The sequence below is a fragment of the Callithrix jacchus genome, chromosome 5 (genome assembly GCF_049354715.1).
Source record: "Callithrix jacchus isolate 240 chromosome 5, calJac240_pri, whole genome shotgun sequence".
Lineage (NCBI taxonomy): Eukaryota > Metazoa > Chordata > Mammalia > Primates > Cebidae > Callithrix > Callithrix jacchus.
Window position 1 is genome coordinate 33866821 of NC_133506.1, and position 11777 is coordinate 33878597.

Genomic DNA, 11777 nt, shown 5'->3' on the forward strand with positions numbered 1-11777 from the left:
CACACGGGTGTGTTTGGGATACGACGGTGGGTGGGGAGCAGGGGAAGTCCTTCTGCCCATTTCTAGACAGGAAAGACTCTTGCCCAACTGGCGGAAGCAGATGCTCCTTGCTGTGGCCACAGGGACTGGCCTCAGGGGCACTTGGGGTCCCGCGTGGAGCCCCCCACAGCTGTGATTCCCTTCCCATATGATGACTGAACTCTTGTGTGTAATCGATGCAGACACAGATTTGAACCCAGGAGGCGGATGTTGCAGTGAGCCGGGATAGCACCATTGTACTCCAGCCTGGGCAACAACGGCAAAACTCCACCTCAAAAATAAAAATAAAAATAAATTAGCTGGGCTAATCCCAGCTGCTCCAGAGGCTGAGGCAGGATAATCACTTGAACCCGGGAGGCAGAGGTTGTGGTGAGCCAAGATGGCGCCATTGCACCCCAGCCTCTGCGGCAAGAGCAAAACTCCTACCAAAAAAAAAAAAGAAAGAAAGAAAGAAAAAGAAAAAAAAGAATTACCCAGGCATAGTGGCATGCTCCTCTAGTCCCAGCTACTTAGGAGGCTGAGGCAGGAGAATTGCTTGAACCCAGGAGATGGCCACCAACCCACGCAGCTAATTTTTCTGTATCATTTGTAAACATGGGGTTTCACTACATTGGCCAGGCTGGTCTCACAACTCCCCATCTCGGGCAATCCACCCGCCTCAGCCTCCCAAAGTGCTGGGATTACAGGCGTGAGCCACTGTGCTCAATACATCTCTTTCAATCAGCTTCTGCACAGCAAAGAAAAAAACGACAGAGCAAAGAGACAACATGTTGAATGGGAAACCATGTGTGCAAACTATTCATGACGAAGGACTAAAATCCAGAACCTGTAACGAGCTCAAATAACCGACAATTAAAAACGACAAATAATCCCGCTAAAAAATGGGCGAAGGACATCGAAAACATACAAATAGCCAACTGATACATTAAAAAATGCTGACATCGGTATTCACCAGGTAAGTGCAAATCAAAACTACAACCAGATACCTACCACCTTACCACAGTTAGGGTATCTATTCTCAAAAATACAAACAGCAGATGCTGACATGATGAGGAGAAAAGGGAACCCTTACACACCGAGGTGGGACTGGAAATCAGTAACGTCGTGGCGAAAACCAGTACGGAGATTTCTCAAAACACTAAAAACAAAACTACTACATGATCCAGCAATCCCACCACTGGCTATTTAACCAACATAAAAGAAATCAGCATATCAAATCAGTGTGCACTCACTTGTTTATCAAAGCACTATTGACAACAGCAAAGATATGGAATCAACCCAAGTATCCACCAACTAGCAGGCAAGGAAAACGTGGCATATATACAAATGGAATGCTCTTCAGCCAGAAAAAAACACCAAAGGGAAAGCGCGTGGTTTGCAGCAACACGGATGAAACTGGAGGTCATTATGTTAAGTGAAATAAGCCAGGCCAGCCATAGAAAGAAAAACATCACCCATTCTCACAGACATGGAGGAGTTAAAAACAACAACGACAACAAAAAAAAGTTGACCTCACGGAAACTTAATACAATGGCAGGTATCAGAGGCTGGGATGGGATGGGGGTGAGGAGGAGAGGTTGGTTAATGGGTACAAACGTACAGTTAGAAACAGTAAATTCTAATATTTCTATAGCAGAGTACGGTCACCATAGCTGGGCTGGAGTGCAACCGCGTGAAGCATTTGCAATACCTTAGCAAATCCCTATTGTATATTTCAAAGTAGCTAAAAGAGAAGGCTAGAAATGTTAACCAGCACACAGAGATGATCAATCTCGGCCAGGCACGGTAGCTCACGCCTGTAATCCCAGAACTTTGGGAGGCTGAGGCAGACGGATCACCTAAGGTCAGGGTTCCAGACCAGCCTGGCTAACATGGTGAAACCCTGTCTCTATTCAAAATACAAAAATTAGCCCAGCGTAGTGGTGCATGCCTTAATCCCAGTTTACTCCAAAGGCTGAGGCGGGAGAACTGCTTGAACTAGGGAGGCAGAGGTTACAGCAAGCCGAGATTGCACCACTGCACTCCGGCCTGGAAAACAGAACAACACTCTGTCTTAAAAAAGAAAAAGATAAATACTCAAGGTGATGAATACTCCAGGTACCCTGACTTGATCATCACACATTCTACGCAGGTAACAAGTATTCATATGAGGCCGGGCATGGTGACTCACTTCTATAATCCCAGCTCTTTGGGAGGCCGAGAGGGGTTGATCACCCGAGGTCAGGAGGTAAGGACCAGTCTGGCCATCATGGTGAAACAGAATCTCTACTAAAAATACAAAATATTAGCTGGGTGTGGTGGCACATGCCTGTAATCCCAGCTACTCGGGAGGCTGAAGCAGGAGAGGGCTTCAATCCGGGAGGTGGAGGTTGCAGTGAGCCGAGACCGTGCCATTGCATTCCAGTCTGGGTAACAACAGCAAATCTCCGTCTCAGAAAACAATAAACAAATAAATAAAAATTTCAACACATACGTTCCTAGACGAATACATCCAAGGTCACTCAGTAAGGAGAAGAAAAGTGCGTGGCTCTCTCTAGAGCACGCAAGTTTTGCTGCGCGCACCAGGAAGGGGGCTGCGCCGGCGCGAGGACCGGTCGGTGGGCGTTCCGGCAACCCACAGTTCGCAATGACCACGGCCATCCCCCGGGTCTAGGTCACCCCGGGGTGACCCAAGCCGTCCCTCTCGCCGCCCCAGGTTTATGCAAGTCTCCCCCTCCTCGCCCGCATTCTGGTGCAGCGCCCCCTCCCCGCGCCCCACCGCGGGTCACCACCGTCCGGCCCGCGGGCCTCCCAGCTCTGCTTCAAACAAAGCGCGCGCTAAGGGGCCTGCGGCGGCCAACAAATGGGGCCAGGAGGGTGGCGGCCATGTTGGCGCGGGGCGGCGGAGATAGGGTGACGGAGGACTGCGGGCCGGGGTACAAGGAGCGCGTGCCAGCCCCGAGGCCCAAGCCCGCCGCGGCCGGGCCCGCACGGAGCGCGGTGTGCGCGCCGACGGAAGGTTAATGCTCCGCCGGGCCCCGCGCGGGCCGCGCTCACCTGCGCCCCAGGCCAGGCCGCAGAACCCCTCGCCCGCCCGCAACCCGCACCACCTCATGGGTCTGTACGACCCACCTGTGCCCCGCGCGTACCTTACCTGCTAGCCGCTGATGCCGCCATCCACAGGCCCGCGGTTTCCACCGTCGCTCGTTCGCGGTCTCGCCGGCCCCAGCCCGAGCCAGAAGGCGCCTCCCCGCCCCGCTCCCTCGCCGCGTACGCCGCCGACTCCCTAACAGGCAGAGGAGCCGCGCACTGCGCCAGACCAACTGCAACAGCCTCCTCGGCGCCGGGCGCCGACGGCCCACTACGCAGGCGCGGTGGAGCGGGGCGGGGCGTAGCGATGGAGGGGGCGGCTAAGGCGGGGCCAGAGCTCGAGGCTTCCGGGTGCGCGCCCGAAATGGGGGTTCAGTAGGCGCCTGGAGCCTTGTAGCCAGACGGGGCGCGGCGTCTCCGGGAGGGTAGGCAGCCAGAGAAGGGCTTCATTTTCGTGCAGTAGGACTTTCACGAAATGACAGGGCCGGGGGCGGTGGCTAACGCCTGTAGTTCCAGCACTTTTGGAGGCCAAGGCTGAAGGAGATGGTTTGAGCCAAGAGTTGGAGACCAGCCTCGGCAACATTGCAAAACCCCATCTCTACAAAAAATACAAAAATTATCCAGGCATGGTGGCATGCACCTGCAGTCCCGACCACTCAGAAGGGTGAGGTGGGAGGATTACTTAAGCCCAGGAGACAGAGGCTGCAGTGAGCTGTGAGTGCACCATTGCACTTCAGCCTGGGTGACAGGAGACCCTGTCTCAAAAAAAAAAAGAGTGAAGAAAGATCCTGTCATGTGCCACAATATGGCTGGACCTGGATAATAATTATGTTAAATGAAATAAGCTAGACACAGAAAGACAAAGTGCACATCTCACTTATGTGTGCAATGTTGTTGTTTAAAAAAAAACCGTCAAATATACAAAGATAGAGAATAAAATGATGATTATCATGGGCAGGAGTGGAAGGAAATAGGGAGATGTAGGTTAAAGGACACCAAGTAGCAGATACACAGGATGTATAAGTCTAGAGACCTCATGCACAACATAAGGGATTTCTGTCAAGTAGATTTCAGCTGCTCCTCACACATACTAAAAACCGTGACTATGTGAGATGACAGGTATGTTCATCTGCTTTACCACAGTAAGCACTGTGCTATCTCTATCTGTCCCATTATTATATAACATGTTGTAAACTTCAAATATAGAGCATAAAAAATTTTAAAACAGGTTGGGCAGGGTGGCTCATGCCTGTAATTCCAAGACTTTGGGAGGCTGAGGCATGTGCATCACACGAGGCCGGGAGTTCGAAACCAGCATGGCTAACATGGTGGAACCCCATCTCTATGAAAAGTACAAAAATTAGCCAGGTGTGGTGGTGCACATCTTTAATTCCAACTACTCGGGAGGCTGAGACACAAAAATCACTTGAACCTGGGAAGCAGAGGTTGCAGTGAGCCATGTTTGCACCACTGCACTCCAGCGTGGGCAACAGAGGGAGACTCCATCTCAACAGGGGTCTAACATGACAACCAGGTACCAAGAGGTAACATCACTGGTGAGAATAAACACATGTACAAAAGCTCCAGAGTTTGCAAGGGACAGGAGTGGACCCTCCAAACACGGGGAAGCACTTTCATCGATTCCTCTCCCTGCACTATCAATGACCAGGGCACGGGCAGCCCACGATCACTTTCGAATACAGGGGTAAAACAGGGCAGTGAGTGAGCTGAGAGGGGAGGCATTGCCAGCAGCTTAGGAAGGGCCCAAACTGAGAGACCTGGAAATAAGCCGGTAACCAGATTTGTAGCCTAGAATCGTAGCAGCTGCTTCTGATTCTTACACCTGATGAGCATGTTAAGCCAGATTGCTGGCTGCAGCCCCAAAACTTCTGATTTAGTAGGTCTGGGACAGGGTCTAAGAACTTGCACCTTTGTTTTTATGGAGTCTCACTGTTGCCCAGGCTGGAGTGCAGTGGCATGATCTAGCAGTAGAGTGGCAGGGGAGGAAAAGACAGGGGGCCACATGTCCCTGGGGGCCTCAGTGGAGGGACAAGCAAGAGGAAGCAGCCCCTGCCTCCCTGCAGTGACCTCAAAGCCTTTGTCCTTGCAGCCTGAACATTCGTGCCTTCTCTAGAGAAGCACCCAGGAGTCAGACCTTACAAACACCACAGTTCAGCCTCTTCTTGAAGACACGTCACCTGGGGCCCCTGGGGCCACCGGGCACACAGGACAGAGGTCAGCTGACAATCCTGCAATGGCAGGAAGCCAGACACATTACTTGTTGTAACACATCCCACTAACCAACATGTTCAGCAGGAGGATAACGACCTCTCAGTGGGGTAGAACAGCTGGAAAGCAGCTGCATCCTTTTGGCTCTCCCTCTCCAGCTTTGTTCCTGATCTTACAACTCTACCCATGCCTCCAGGGGCAACCTGAGAACCAGTCATCCTCAGGGGAGCCATGAAGGGCAGCCCAAAAGGCAGAGGAATTAAGAGCTGGGAACTAACGCGAATGCATTACCTCAGAATTCTCTAAGGGGTGGAAAACACCAAATCTGCTCCCACCAATCCCACACAGGTGCTGACTCAGCTTTTTTTTTTTTTTTTTTTTTTTTTTGCAATGAACCCAATCTCCTTACAATGGAGGGACTCTCCCTTTCTTGTATTTCTTACTTGAGACAGGGTCTCACTCTGTTGCCCACGCTGAGTGCAGTGGCCTGATCATGGCTCACTGCAGCCTTGACCTCTAGGGCTCAAGAGAGCCTCCTGCCTTAGCCTCCTGAGTAGCTGGGACTACAGGGGCACACAGCACTGCCACACCTGGCCAATTTTTTAGTTCTTATAAAGGCAAGATTGCCCAGGCTGCTGTTTCCTTTGTCCCACACTATCAGAGCACTGACCATCTGGCAGACAGAACAAAGCAGGGAACAAAATTCAGACCCTGCCCTTAAGACCACAGCAAAGAGAGCAGGAGCCAAGTCAGGCAACAATCTCCACAGGGTCAGCATGGTGTAGAGGGGGTTGGCTAAGGATGTGGAAGGAGAGGCGTGGAGGCGGAGAATGCTTCCGGGAGGAAGGCGCAGGGCAGCCCTGCCTCAGCTCCACACCCAGCCCTTCTGTTCTTGAAGCCAAACACATCATTCCACACCCTTCCCTCATGTCTCAGAGTAAGCTGCCCTGAGCCAGGGAGAAAGCAACACAACTCACTAGATGATGCCAGGCACCAGGAGGCATCTAAGAGGCGTGGGAGGGAGGAGGTGTGGGAAAGCTCCAGGGTTTCGAAGAGACAGGAGTGGATCCTCCAAACACGGGGAAATGCTCTCGGCAGTTCCTCTCCCTGCACTACCAATGACCAGGGCACAGGCAGCCCATGATCACTTTTGAATGCAGGAGCAGAAAGGGCAGAGGCCAAGCCCAGAAAGAAGGGCAATGCCAGCATTCTGGGCAATGGATTACCTGGAACAGAACAGCTAACAGGGCAGTGACCAGACTTCCAGCCTAAGATTACAGGTGCTGCTTCTGATTCCCAGAGATCATTTACCACTCCCTACCAGGAGTGGAAAGGCAAGCAAACGTGGGCAGAAATATTGAGAATCCTGGGGTTCTTCTAGAAGACTGGGCTGGCCAGGTGCAGAGGCTCATGCCTATTATCCCAGCACTTTGGGAGGCTGAGGTGGGTCAATCACCTGAGATCAGGAGTTCGAGACCAGCCTGTCCAACATGGCAAAATCTCATCTCTACTAAAAATACAAAAAAAGTTAGCCAGGCATAGTGGCAGTCACCTGTAATCCCAGCTAGTTGGGAGGCTGAGGCAGGAGAATCACTTGAACCCAAGAAGCAGAGGTGGCAGTGAGTTGAGATCGTGCCACTGCACTCCAGCCTGGGAGACAGAGCAAGGCTCTGTCTCAAAAATAAACAAATAAATAAAAATAAGTCCAGGCACATTGGCTCATGCCCATAATTCCAGCACTTTGGAAGGCCGAGGCGGGCGCATCATGAGGTCAAGAGATCAAGATCAGCCTGGCCAACATGGTGAAACCCCGTCTCTATTAAAAAAATAAAAATAAAAAAGCCAGGCATGGTGGCTCACACTTGTAATCCCAGCACTTTGGAAAGCCAAGGCAGGCAGATCACCCGAGGTCAGGAGTTTGAAACCAGCTTGGCCAACATGGCAAACTCCATCTCTACTAAAAATACAAAAATTAGTCAGGCGTGGTGACAGGCACCTGTAATCCTAGCTACTTGGGAGGCAGAGGAAGGAAGAATCGCTTGAACCCAGGAGGCGGAGGTTGCAGTGAGCTGAGATTGCGCCACTGCACTCCAGCCTGGGCAACACAGCAAGACTCTGTCTCAAAAATAAATAAATAAATAAATAAGAGAGTGGGCTGGAGGGGTACCAATATTGACTATCTGACATTGTTTCCACTAAGGCTCACAGAAGACCACTCAGCCAGCCAGTGGATTCCAGGCTTGAATCTGAAATGCAGCCCCCTGTCCCTTCCTTCCAACACACTGTTTTCCTCTCAACATCACAGGGTCTTTCTCATGGACTCTCAAATCAAGTTCAGGGAGCACCTTCTCAACAGCAACACCATGAAGGCAGAAGAAGGCCCAGATTTGTCCCTGCCTGCTGAGGGGGAAAAGACGGTGGCAAAGGGAAACCGCCTTCACCTGTGTCCTCGCTCCCCACTCCCCAGCACCCAAATACCTCTGGCCTCCCAGACTGCAGAGAACTTGAGCTCTAGAGAACCAGTCAGGACCCCACTTACCTGGAACCTCAGGACCCATGCTGTCCTGGAGGACATCTCTCACATGGGGCAGCAGTCATGTGACACTCCTGCAGGAAGAAAAAGCCAACATGTGACTGATGCATGCGGCACTACTTATGACAAGTCCAGGAACCCACTGCATTCACCCACAGAAATCACACCTGGGGAAACAGGGTACCAGGAGGTGAACACACTGACAGCTTGTCTAGCCCACCCTGGGTCAGTGACACAGTGCCCCGACACCACCCCATCTGAAATGGACAACAGCTCCTCTACACAAGAGGAAAACCTTGTAACTTTTCTTTTATTACCAATAACCAAGACACAAGCAGCCTGTCACCACTTTGCAGAATAGCTGGGATTACAAGCACCCGCCACCACACCCAGCTAATTTTTCTATTTTTTAGTAGAGATGGGGTTTCACCATGTTGGCCAGGCTGGTCTCGAACTCCCAGCCTCAAGTGATCCACCCACCTCGGCCTCCCAGATTATAGGCGTGAGCCACACACCCAGCCCACCTCCTGTTTTCCATTTGTTCCATAACTGCTGAAAATCAACCATCTGCCAAGCACCAGTTAAGTCAAGAGACCAAGACTCAGATACTGAGACAGGCAAGGAGGTTCACACCTGTAATTCCAGCACTTTGGAAGACTGAGGGACCATCACTTGTGGCCAGGAGTTCAAGACCAGCCTGGGCAACACAGCAATACCCTGTCTGTCCCAGCTACTCAGGAGGCTGGAAGGATCACTTGAGTCCAGGAGTTCAAGCTATGATCATGCCACTGCACCCCAGCCTGGACAACAGAGTGAGACCCTGTCTCTAAAAATAATACAACAAAATATTAAACAAAAACTCAGACACTGCCCTCAAGGTTGAAATAGAGAGCCAAAGACAATCAAATCAGTAATTGCCACAGGGTGTGACCAGTGGGAGGGCAGGGACCCACACCATAGAACTTGGTGAGTGCCTCCCAGACCCCTGCAATGAGCCTTGCTCAGCCTTGCACTGAGCACTGAATCATAATCAGACAAGTACCAGGAGGCATTTGAAAGATGGTGAGAAAGAGATGTGAGAAAACTTCAGAGTTTGGAAAGGACAGGAGTGGACCCTCCAAACACGGGGAAGTGCTTTCAGCGATTTCTCTCCCTGCACTATCAATGACCAGGGCATGGGCAGCCCACGATCACTTTCGAATACAGGGGTAATAAAGGGGAGGTGAGCCCACCTTAGCGTGTTAGCTGCTAGATCTCCAGAGCGGGAGTCACCCCACCAGGGAAGAGAAAGGTACCCAGGACCCTGAGAGCCATCATCACTTCACAGGCAGATACCATGTGCCCCCACCCAGAGTCCAAAGGAAAACCGACTTCTGGTAAAAATGCCTCAGCTGTACATTCAGCCCACCAATTCTGAGTTATCTACATGTGGCCAGGCACCATGGGTTCAAAATTAAGAAAAATAGTCAAGCCTCTGCCCTCAGAGAGCGTTTGCAGTTTCTCTACTTTACAGAAAACCAACCTCAGGAGAATGAAGGAACTTAGCCAGGATGTGACCCCCAAGCCCAGCCCCTCTCCTACATCAGCTTTGCTCTGCACCCGCTCTTGTAGACAGTTCTCAGAACCCAGAATTGGCTGAGCTCTGACTATCCCCTCTACTGGGTCCCATAGAAGGGTCCTCCCTGAAGGTGCACATAAGCTGCATTAGGTACACAGGGACATAACACTCACCCCCCGACACCGGAAGCCCCTCATGGGGTGCAGACCAAAGTGCTGCAGTAGAGAGTGGGGCGCTGGCTGGTGCGAGGCCGTCCAACTAGCCGCACAGCCCACAAGGCCTAGGTAGGGAAAAGCATGGGGAAGGGGCTTTTAGTACAAAGCCCGGGGACATAAGTCCAGACTGTCCCACTAGGGTCCTGGGAGCGTCTTCCATTTAAACTTCAGCTAACTGGCATGTTAAACGGTGGTTCTAACAACTACTTTTATTTTATTTTATTTTTTTTTAAGCTCTGAACTGGCCTTCTTTGACTCCATCTAACAACTACTTTCAAAAGTTAATTCAGGGGAAAACAACTTAACAGTCCCAAGGACATGGCACAATCACTAACACTCTAGGCATCCGACAAGTGGCTTGGGGGCTTCCAAGCCAGGAGTCGGGGGCGGGCAGCGAAAAGTCACCGAGCCCTGTTTCCCGTCATTCAGGGGCACTAAGTCTCCCCGCAGAGTGGCTGCGCGGACAGGGGGTTCTGATGTATGCACGTGGCCGGCTCAGCACAGCTGCGGCCGAGGGCGCGGCTCACCCGCCAGTGTCTTTCCCGAGGACACGCGAATCCCGGGGGCTGGCTCCGGCAGAGGGGACGAAGCACTGCACCAGGGGCCGGGCCTGACCTCTCTGGCCGCCTTCCCCGGAGCCTCAGTTTCCCCCGATGGTGAGAGTGACACAGAAAACGCGCCCCGCTGTTGAGTTACCCGGTGCCCTGACGTCGAGTGGCGGCGGAGACGTGGCAGACAGCCCGGGAAAAAGCAGGATGTCTGCAGATTTCGAGAGATGGCGTGCGGTGGCTTGCGATAGCGCGGGACAGCGAAGGACCGCGACCACAAGACCAGGAAACTACACTCGTTTTGCGCAGGCGGAAATACAGATGAGAGCGCGAACCGCGGCCTAGAGCGGGTTGAACCGACGCAAGCAGCCCTGCAGCGTCCCCTGGCGAAGCGGAGCTCAACTTCAAACTCCGGAGGACTTGGGATGATTTCCGAAAGCAGTGTAGAAGTTTAGAAGTAAACTTCCCTCACTTGCTTTGCTATTCTGTTTGTTCTGAAGATGTTCCTTGGTTACTGATTCATTATTAATCTGTAGGAATGGTCAATTTCCCATGATAGGAGCTGCTACTACGATGAGGAAACTGTGCTTAGTTTGGACTTCTTTCTGCAAGTTTCCAAAGGCGTCTGCCTTGGATTCACCACTGTACTCAGTACCTACTTCAGTGGCTAGCACAGTTCGATGAATGAATTCTACCCCCACCCCCGCATTCCTTTGTTTTCTGAACAATGTCAGACTGAGATGACTGAGTCTTGGCCTGAGACCGGAATGTGAGGGTGAGAAGATGAGGCCAGAGAGGTACACAGGGGATCATTGCTTTGCTAAACTCCGGCCTCAAAGTACACGGGGTGGAGGGTGGAAAGAGTCTCTGAAGCAGAAGAGACCTGACCAGATTTGCATTTGAGGAACCTGATCAGATTTGCACAGTGACAGAGACTATAGACAGATATCCCATGTTCCCTACAGCATACTGGAGGCAATTTTGGGAGGGGACTCATGGCCCACAGATCCTCATAAGCACTGGCACTGCCTGCATCCTAGGCAGGGTGAGCCTCTTGCACCTGAGACAGCCCTGCTACGGACTCTGCCCATGTTCCGGAGTGTAAGCAGCCTACGCTCGGGCCTGAGCAGGAGCCCCCACCCCCGCAGTCAGGTTCTTGGTACTCAATAGGTCAGAAGAACAAGGAAATCCAGGCCTGACCTATGCAATCGTGAAGGAAACGGGGGTCCCTGACGTCAGATCTGCTCCATATTTTCTACCTGGGAGAAGTCCATGGGATTCCAAGACTGTGAGAACACTGGGAGTCTCTGTGATGGGGAGGGGCTGTGGGATGCTGCTATAAGTTTGGTGTGACCCCATCTAAATCTCATCTGGAGCTGTGCTTCCCATTATCCCCACGTGTTGTTGTGGGAGGTAATTGAATCATGGATGTGTTATCCCCAGGCTGCTATTCTCGTGATAGTGAGTGAGTTCTTATGAGATCTGATGGTTTTATAAGGGGCTTTCCCCCTTTTTCTCGATATTTCTTGCTGACACCATGAGAAGAAAGACGTTTTTGCTTCCCCTTCTGCCATGATTGTAAATTT

General features: G+C 51.8%; 1 protein-coding gene and 3 non-coding genes across 29 annotated transcripts in view; all 4 read right to left on the reverse strand.

Moving 5' to 3' along the window:
• LOC100390360 (isoleucine--tRNA ligase, cytoplasmic) overlaps nucleotides 1-10485 on the reverse strand; it is a 71996-nt gene extending 61511 nt beyond the window's left edge. For 15 of the 26 annotated variants that reach the window (XR_013535164.1, XR_013535165.1, XR_013535169.1 and 12 more), the window contains exon 1: nucleotides 3173-3381. The gene's annotated coding sequence lies outside the window, so the exon portion shown is untranslated. Of the gene's footprint in view, nucleotides 1-3167; nucleotides 3382-7876; nucleotides 7945-10170 lie in introns of those variants that run through there. The other 11 variants (XR_013535170.1, XR_013535162.1, XR_013535172.1 and 8 more) reach the window with 3 other exon arrangements.
• On the reverse strand, nucleotides 4680-4813 carry LOC118154309 (small nucleolar RNA SNORA71). Its single transcript, XR_004744180.1, has one exon. It is a non-coding gene; the product is annotated as a small nucleolar RNA SNORA71 (small nucleolar RNA).
• LOC118154311 (small nucleolar RNA SNORA71) lies at nucleotides 6366-6499 on the reverse strand. The gene has a single exon (XR_004744182.1). It is a non-coding gene; the product is annotated as a small nucleolar RNA SNORA71 (small nucleolar RNA).
• On the reverse strand, nucleotides 8945-9078 carry LOC118154308 (small nucleolar RNA SNORA71). The gene has a single exon (XR_004744179.1). It is a non-coding gene; the product is annotated as a small nucleolar RNA SNORA71 (small nucleolar RNA).
• Nucleotides 10486-11777: the final 1292 nt, after the last annotated feature.